The 10,000-nt window shown below is 38.3% G+C and overlaps 1 protein-coding gene across 2 annotated transcripts in view; it reads left to right on the plus strand.

Moving 5' to 3' along the window:
* The window catches only part of LOC138016672 (tyrosine-protein kinase BTK-like), a 173,049-nt gene that overhangs the window by 108,903 nt on the left and 54,146 nt on the right, over positions 1–10,000 (plus strand). The gene's annotated exons all lie outside the window — the stretch shown is intronic.

Below are 10,000 nucleotides of genomic sequence, written 5' to 3' on the forward strand. Positions count from 1 at the left end.
TTCCTTAACCAAACAGACCTTCACAATGGACCACAGTGGGCTCGACATAGTAGTTCTGGACAAAACAGCAAGCTGATGCACACTAGTAGCTATATAAATGTCCGAAACAATGTAATGAATGTATAAGGCAGGATGACAAAAGCAAGCATCAGTTGCATCATCTGTTTAAGTTACACCAGATGTATATTTTTTGCTACCATTTTCTAAAGCCAGTTCACATCAGTGTTAAATTTACAAGTTGCATGTGTGACTCCCATTTTGGAGCAATGAAAATCATAACAAAAAGAGTTTTCAAATTATCTCAGCGGTTTTGAGCTTAAACCACAGACCATTTCCCCTTTTCAAGCGATGTATTATGACCAGCTCATTGATGAACTCAAGTAGAATTAGCACAGGCTCCTTAGAGCTACCTCATGGTAAGTAATGCATGAAATTATGCACTCGCCATGCGTTTTTTCTGTGGTGGAATGAATCTCGGAGTTTTGGGCATGAGGAGTACAATGGGTAAATTGCATCTCATTGTAAACTGAGATGAGATAATCAAATAGATTGCACTGTACTGTTGCTTTGAAGGGAAATTTTTAATAAATGAACTTGTCATTCAAAACGTTTTACTGTAGTTATTTACTCTTATCTCAAGCAATATGCTACTACTCAACTTCAGCAAGAGAACTTTACTTTGTGTTATTAAAATATCTCTTGATGCAGATGATATGACAAAATCTCATTAACAATTTTTTTATTACCGTGAAGAGTGAAAAGTAATATTGTTTTAGAATGCTATGGGTAAACCTTTACAGGCATTCAATCTTGTAAGATATAATTGTAAATAAAATATTACTGTAAGGTTAAGCACCTCTCCAATTCTCAGATCTGTGCAGTACATCGTTTCTGAGTTTTTTGTTGAAGCGTTTCAGACAACATTAACACAGAGTTTTGTCTGGAAACGCCATGTGCACCAATATGGCAACCATTATGATCACCGAAAACATCTGAACTTTACTTTGCGATGAACACGCTTACTTTTTGCTCATGCGATGAAATACATATGTATGAACACATCCTCTAATGTGCTTGAAATGCTGAAACTGCTAAGATTCATAGGGATAGAAATTTTTTCAACCAAGAGCTTTGTTCATGTTGTCACACAAGGGGACAATTCCGAAATTCAGAATGCTGTACTTTCTAAATGAAAGACGTCATAGAACTGGTAACTTGTAAAAAGATTTGTAGGTCATTTTCAACTTCAGATAAGTAAAAATACAGAACACCTCGCGATTTTGATTTTAGAATTTGATGGTGTCACTGTATGACCTTCTATTTGTGTGGAATCAACACAGTTTCCAAAATAAATATGTAGAAAGTCTAATTTTTAAACGAAATCAATACCATGCAACAGGATGAGATGCTAACCTAAGTTTGTAGATAATACAACATCCATTCCCTGTATTTTCTTCCTCGCGATGACAACAGTCGGTGTAAATGAACTAAAGCGAATGCTGGCAATTTGTCGTGGCTTTCATGAATTCCATGTTAATTTTTTTCACAGAATCGCCCTTATGATTACATGTATCATATGGACTTTTCATTATCCAACTCCACAAAGGCACATGTTGTTTGAGGACGGAACGAAAAAGTATCGGAATGAATTTGAAGAGAACCTTTCCTCTACCCCCTGGAACCTTCTGCAGATAGGCGTATACAGTGTAACAACCCTGGGACAAACGTGAAACTTAGCATAGGTTGTACAGGAAAATTGTTTAATCAGGAAAAATATTTAATCGAAGTTTAATAAATAGATTAATTGGAGTGGAGTGAATGAGAACCATCGAATCCACACCCCCTGAACATCATTGATGACGTCATCAATGAGCCAAAAATGGCATAAAGATTGTCAATGAGTCACAAGTCAAAAGCTCTTCTACTCTGTAAACAAAAGGGAACAAACAAGCAAGCAAGGGAATGCTCTGTCTGAGCTGCATGGTATTCGTTTTTTCGTGTTTTAAGCAGTCGTCAAACAATAAAGCAAGCTTAAGATATTTTTGTTCTTATTGTACTGTGGTTGAGTAACAGATCACTATGGGGATGCTTGAGTTGAGTATACCCAAGGGGTAACACCACCATTATTTTTGTCATGTGGTTGGCACGCTGGGGAAGAGTGTGCTTCGCTAACATTCTAATGTAATGGGTTTATAAATTGGGTTTATGTGGTAAAGAAATTTGAAAGCTGACGTGTCAAGCGTTAGCCCTTCGTCAGCTGTTGGATTTCTTAACGGTGGTCAATTTACCGTATCGACTCAGTTGATAATCCCATTTCTGTTTCTAATCATCAAGGCCGTTTTTCAATTACCACAAAATATGACATGTAACCATGTTTTTCCTGCCATCTTCTACGTTTGCCAGCTGCTGCTTGCCGTTTGTATATGAAAGCGGGCATTTTTTTGTTTGCCGTACACATGAAATTTTCGTCTTGTTTTCATCTACATAAAAAGTTGTTTGCAGATAAAAGTACCCCAAAACCATTTTCCAGTGTGGGTTTCATGGTTCTACATCGTTTATAACTGACTCCTTGCCGCAATTTCTTTATGAATAATAATAATAACAATAACAATAACAATAACAATAACAATAATAGTAATAATAATAATAATAATAATAATAAAACTTTATTGGATAACAATTACTGAAATCTCAGTAGTTTACATTGTGGTTCATTAATAATAATATTGATAAAATAAAATAAAATGAAAAAGTTCACAAAGTATTCCTAAACTGAACTAAAATTATTAGAAAGGTCTATGAATAGTAAAATGATTGACCTTCGAATTACTGACTACGTATTTATTTTTTATATACTTTTTAAAATTCCTTAGGGTTGTAATACTTCTAGTACTAACATCTAATGTGTTCCATAGTCGGTTGACACTTGCATAAAAAGTGCGTAGACCACAGTTGGTACAAAAAAGGGGTATGAATAAATTGTTATTTGTTGATACCCCTTGTATGGTGTCTATGCTTATCATTAACATAGGAGATATAATCTTTAAAGTACTGAGGGCAACAGCCATTAACAATCTTGTGCATTAACCAAAGCTTTCTCATTCGTATGACGTTATCAATAGGTAACCATCCTAGCTTACTGATAAGTTCAACAGAATTATCAGAAAACCTAGCATCTAAAATTAGCGTGGCACAACGTTTTTGAGCTCTTAATAATCGAAGTAAATTTTCATTTTCGGTGTTTCCCCACACTGTGCAACAATATTCAATTAACGGCTGAATTAATGCGTTGTATAATAGATTTCTTAGCCAATGATTAAGAGTCAGAGTGCCCCAAAAAGATAGATCAAGAGATGGATTACCAAAGTGCAACAGTTTTTGTACAGTTCCTAGAGATAGCCATCTACTAGTTCTGTCAAGGCTGTCTTGAAGACCATGCTGAGCAAGCAGCAAGTCACTGTTAGTCTCCCATATGGTAGTGTCATCTGCGCATATGTCAACATTTGAGTTGTAGATTCCAATTGGGAGGTCGTTGATGTACAGCGAGAATAGTATTGGGCCCAGAATTGACCCTTGGGGAACTCCTTGGGCCAGCACCAGTGCATCGGACAGTGAGCCATTAATGCAGCAGCGTTGTGCTGGATTACTAAAGTATGATTTAAACCATTCTTGAGATGTATTGGTGACATGGTATTTGTCGATTTTGGATAGCAATAAATCATGATCTACAAGGTCAAACGCCTTGGTGAGACGTTTTTTTAAAGTCTCTTCCTGGTATTCAAATTTTGATCAAAATTAAGAGTGGATGTGAATATTTCACTCTTTATGAATCGTTTGCTGCTAAAACCTCCTCGAGCACTCCATAAGTTCTTGCAGGCCAATCAATTTCAGTTGTATACCTTAGACAAAGTTTTGATATTTAGTACTTTTTATTCGCGATTATCTTTCTTTCAGATACATGTAGTATTATTATATTTATCTAGGTTTGACAGTCGGATATCAAGCAGATTTGCATTTATTATTTTTCAAAAATCACATCTTCTAGCAAGCCGTTAAGGACGTTCGCGCGAAAATTTTCTAACATTGATTTTTTCTGCAAATTTTACCATTGAAAGATGATGAGTTAGTGATGTCAGAAATGTAAAAAAAAATGAGGGATCACCGACTTCGTTTTGGAGAGAACTTGCTCGGAAGAACACCCTAAATCTGAAACATCCGGCTTCTTTAGCGAATAAGGCCACATTGTCTGTAAGCCCAAAAATAGCTGCCATGCAGTACGAAAGCCGCAAAGTTCCATGATTTCATGCTCAAAGGTCTACAGTGTTTATGTTTGTGCACGTTTCTGCTGACCGGTTCTTATTGCTCGCAGTGCGAGCAATGCCTGAGGAGAACTTGAACAATACCAAATTTCTTCCTGCTTTTTATCCCAAGTTTAAGTTCAGTCACAATACCTCAAGGATCTTTAATGCTTATTTTTTAAGGTATTCCTCTGTTCTGGAATTAAAAGTTCTTTCTGTTTTTCGCTGAAGGGATATCTTGATTTGCCAGAGTTTAGCGCCTATCCCTAGCGTATTTGTAATGGTAATGGAGTTAGTCGTGGTGGTAGAAGGTCCACTTCCAATTTTCGTTCAAAGATCCGTGGGACCATAATTTTGTTAGTCTAGAAAATAAGTACCAGCTTTGGGTGGGCACTGATATACCATGGGACATACTGTTGGTGATTTGTGTCAAACAGGTTAGATGTGTCTTTGTCACTGTTTCATAATCCACTCATGAATATATATGAATAGCGACCATCCTCAAAGACCCAGGAACAGTCAGTCGGGGCAAAAAGACGACGAAAGTTTGCCTTCGTGGACCTCACCAAAGCTTTTGACTCGGTGAGCAGAAGCGGTCTCTTCAAGATCCTCCAAAGGATTGGCTGCTCACCAAAGCTCCTGGCGATCATCACCTCCTTTCACCAGGACAAGCAGAGTGCGGTCTTCTTCTATGGGGCTACCTCCAATGCCTTCCCAGTCAGCAGTGGAGTAAAGCAGGGCTGTGTCCTTGCTCCAACCATGTTTGGGATTCTCTTCTTGATGCTGGTCCAGTATGCATTTTCTAGACTGTACAGAAGATGTCTACGTCCGGACGAGGTCAGACAGCAAACTCTTCGTCATCGCCAGACTCCGTGCCAAAATCAAAGCTTGCATGGTGCTCATATGGGAAATGCTGTTTGCAGACAACGCTTCTTTAACATCCCACAGCGAGGAGGGCCTCCAACATTTCGTAGACAAGCTGTCCCACGCCTGCGAGGAGTTTGCGTTAACAATCAGCCTCAGGAAGATGAACATCCCGGCGCAGGGTGCTGTCCCCCCCAGTCATCTCCATTGACAACATAAAGCTGGAGGTTGTGGACACCTTCACCTACTTGGGCTCCACGGTGTCAAGCTCGACTTGCTTGCTGAGGTCAGCTTCAGGATTGCCAAAGCAGCTGCTCTCATGGCCAAACTCAACAAGCGAGTGTGGGGCAATGACCTGTTGAGCGAAAGGACCAAGATGTGCGTCTACCAAGCTGTGTCCTGTCGACTCTCCTTTATGGCAGCGAGTCATGGATGACCTGTGCCAGACAAGAGAAGCGACTCAACAGAATCCACCTTTGGCTGCTGCACATCAGGTGGCAGGACAGAGTCACCAACACCTGGAGTGCAGGCTTGCTCACTGAGCATGCCATCACTGCTCATTCAGTGATGCCTTCAATGGCTCGGCCATGTACATCGTATGGAGCCCGACCGCCTGCCAAGAGAAATGCTTTATGGAGAACTGTGGGAGGGCATCCACCATGTGGGTCGACCGCTACTGCGCTACAAGGACGTCATCAAGCGAGACTTGCCATCTGCACTAATCGACACCAGTGCATGGGAGGACATCGCCAAACACCGAGATACATTGTGTTAAGTACCGGGTTAGTTCCAAAACACACCAATATATTTTTTAAATGAGCATTACAGATCTTCGAGGAACTTAAAGGGAACCTCCATTAAAACAACAAAATAACTTTAAACCACAGAACATAATGTGTACAATTAAAATGGGCTCTTTGCATGATACTGTCACATGGTACAAAATCCGCCATGCTGGATGACAAAAGAATCCAACAGCCTCCAAGACAAAAAGATGTCAACCAGCCAAGCGTGAGTTTTCTTTGTTTTGGATGTCCCAGCGCATAGCTTGACAGTTTCATGCAAAGGGCCCATTGTTTAAACCTTTTCCAATGAAAGGGTTTATATTCGAAAAACATGAATTTCAAAACCACTTGCTTTGGCTTTCAAATTTCCTGGGGCCGTTATCTGCGATAATTATGACGTGTCGTGGTTGCCCTATTGTTCCAAAACAAATTCTCTTTGTGTCAGTATAATAGATCAACCACGACACGTCACAATTTTGTGGCACCCATGAAATTTGGAAGTGAAAACAAGAGTTTTTGAAATTAAATTATTTTGGATACAAACTGCTTTCAATGGAAAAAGTTTGAAGAATTTTAATTGTTAACATTATGTTCTGTGGTTTAAGGTTATTTGTTGTTTTAGTGTAGCTTCCCTTTACAGTGTAACATACCTTACCGTGACCACCCAACAAACTTTCAAATTTGACAATTACATGTAAATACGGTCAACTCAACAACCCATGCAACCATGTTCAACTTACAAGTGTGCAAACTTTGCAAGGAGGCTTGACTGTCAATCAAATTCACACATCCTGATTGAAGAAATCTGATATTGCTCAAGTTGTCCTCAGGCATTCCTCGCACTGCAAGCAATAACAACCGGTCAGCAGAAACGCGCACAAACATAAACACAATATTGTACCCTTGGTGAGCATGAAATTGTTGAACTTCGCTGCTTTCGTTCTGCATGACAACTAGCTTGCCAGCAATTTTATAGCTAGACATTTCAATGTTAAGCATAGCCTGTGTAGCCAGCATTCCTGTTCGACAGAAGAGTTTTGTGTGAACTGGCCATGCGAGAGTTGGGGAAAGAGACTGAGGGAAGGCTTGCAAGAAGACCCCCTATTTTTGAAAAGAAAATAGGCGTCTGATCAGGGGCATCTGATTGGTGCCGCACAGTCACAATGATTAACAGGTAACAAATTTTCGAGCAAAATGTTTCTTGTTAGTTCTAGTGTGACAAAGACAATGACAGAAGATGTTGAAGATTTTGAATCGTTTTGAAGCAAAGAGAATTGGGTCTCGGTTTTACGTGGAAAAGGGGGCAAGAACTGTCAATGCGCCACCTCTTTTAACTTTATAGATGTAATGGCCGTTTTGCCAACAGGATTCAGAAAACCCTTAATTTTTCAGATGTTTGTCATGATGTGCGGAGTTAGAAATAAAAGAAAACGAAGAACAGGCTTCTTGGGTGCCATCGTGATTTTTCCATTTTAAGTACCATACGCGATCAAGTAAGTGAGGTAAATTCTATGGGATTGACAGCCTGTGATTTCAATGAAGATCTGGACTGCTTGGACGATATCCATCAAGGGAAATTCAATATTATTTACACATTAGCTGGAGCCGCTGTGGACAATTAAGCGTTTCCACAATTCACTAAAAGCAAAAGATTCATTATTTAACAAAACTTTAGCAGAGCTTATTGTTGACAAAAAGTGTGGACTGTACTGAAGTAAGCTTTTCGTTCGTTTGCAAAAGATACTTTATATTACGTAGGATGAATTAATAAAATGCCTGCGAACTATCAGAATCCACATGTTTCAGGATCAAGGAAATAAACTGTATTTGTCAAATTGTCTGCTTACCTTGCCTAATGTAAGCTAGAGTCCCATATCATGCTAACCTGTTAAATCTTCTCTTACTGTGAGAAGAAAGTGGCTCCTTTGTACAGTGATGCGATTTTTTAAAGCACTTTTCCTCGCTATTTCATCTACGATTTCGTGGCGATTTGACCAAAAACGTACTGTGGATTATCAAACTAGCAAGTAGCAGAAAGGTTTTCCCGTAATTTCCAGGAGATTTAGTATGATTAATTTTGTCAACTACTCTGCACCAAGAAATAGCTAGCAAGTCGCCCTGAAATTGCCGCTAGCTTGAAACTAAAACCTCTTGAATGGTTTCATGGTCAGCTTTGGCGGAGTTTGGCTCGTTACGAGTTCTGTTCCTAAATTTCGTATTTTACGAGCACACAGATTGCTTACATGTTCTGAAAATTGGCTGTTGTTTTCGACAACTTCTATTCCAACTGCTCTGCAAATATCAGTTAATATTTGTGTGTAAGTTTCTTTTGTTTTCGATATTTGAAACAAAGTGATTCAAGCTACCTATTATAGCTCCATTCAGAGTGGTTAACTTTGCTGGAGAGTTTAATTTGCATACATTAACAGCTTGCTAGATGTGATTTTTGAAAAAATAATAACTTGAAATCTGCTTAATATCTGACTGTCAAACCTAGATAAATATAATCTATAGGAGATATTCTAACGGTCTTGCCTGAAATTTCCGTAATAATATTATTATTCCGTGGTAAATTTCACGCTAAAACCGATATCGCATGAATCAGGAAGCAATGAGTGCAAAATCGGTTTTTCGAATGAAATTTACTTTGGAATTCACCAGTTTGGTAATGAATTTCTCTTGAACCGCATGAGTTTTAAAAGAAAACAAACACACCCTCAGCATTGGAAAAGGAAAAAAGTCATTCCAGATTCAACTGTCAATAGCCAGCGAATAGGAATAACGCTAAAATTAGAAAGCATTAAAAAAAATTTGTCAGTTCAAGGTCAAAAAAAGTTTTACTGATCTACTTTATTCCACTTTGTCTGTTCGAAGCCAGTTTGGCTTGGAACAAGAAACGGCAAAATACTTTAATGCAACCAAGAAAGGGCGAACTTAACATCCGCTACAACACTAAATTACCTTTAGGTGCTTTAAAACAAACTTCTGAAAACACAAGCTAGTGAAATTTCCCACTTATTTTACGAGAACTCATTGAGATTACGTGTTTATAACATAAGGGCAAATTTTCTTGTCACTGTCGAGGCACATAGGAAAAGAGTTGGGCAAACGGATTTAAAAAGTACTTGTTCGCTCACATTTTAGAGCAAAACAAACAAGCAAATCAACTTTTTTTAATGTGCAAAAGAGTACAGATAATTGTTATTTAATTCCAGTTGACAATAATTCCTGATTAGAGGAAAAACTTATTAAGCCACTGTTAAAAAATTTGCATCCATTTCAAATAATGCATGCGTAAAAATAACAAACAGTTAATTTAGTGCCCAAGGAAAGAATTTGTGTAGTAACTTCTTTCACCAAGTATGAGCTATTACTGGTATTCGGTTTTGTCGTTGTCGTTATCTTTCCCTCTCCTCTCGTTTCTGTGCTAGTCATAGGTCCTCTAGGCATCATGCACCATTTGATGTTGTGTCCATTCCTTGTGATTTTCTCGGCGATAGCTGAATGGTGATCTTTACTGTTTAGAGCCTTAAAGTGTTCAGTTTTTTTGTCATGTTATCTTCGTTTCGTCTCTCCAATGTAGAAATCATCACAGTCCCAGCAACCTGCTTTATATATGACTTTTGACATTTAAGAGCAATTCAAGTGGTCTTTGTAAGGAAAAGGTATTTACCGGTAACCTTCTGAGTGTTCTGAAATGATCTTAAAGTCAACGATCTAGTAGAAATTATATACTAAACAAGAACAGTTTAAGGCTCTAACTAGTAAAAATCATCATTCAGCTATCACCGACCATGTCACAACAACTGAACACAACATCAAATGGGACAATTTTGATATTATTGCATCGGGAAAAACATATCATCATTATAAAATAAGAGAAATTGTATATCCAGGAGCTAAAGCCCCAGCCACCCTCTGTGAATTCAAAGGTTAGCAGAGAGAAGTTGTTACTATGTTAGAAACAATCATCACCTGCCAATGCTTCTTGTTATTTTAAGATCATTTTTCATATTAATATAGTACTCAGATGTCCTTATTCCGTATATAAGA

Source organism: Montipora capricornis, chromosome 9 (genome assembly GCF_036669925.1).
Source record: "Montipora capricornis isolate CH-2021 chromosome 9, ASM3666992v2, whole genome shotgun sequence".
Taxonomy (NCBI): Eukaryota; Metazoa; Cnidaria; class Anthozoa; order Scleractinia; family Acroporidae; genus Montipora; species Montipora capricornis.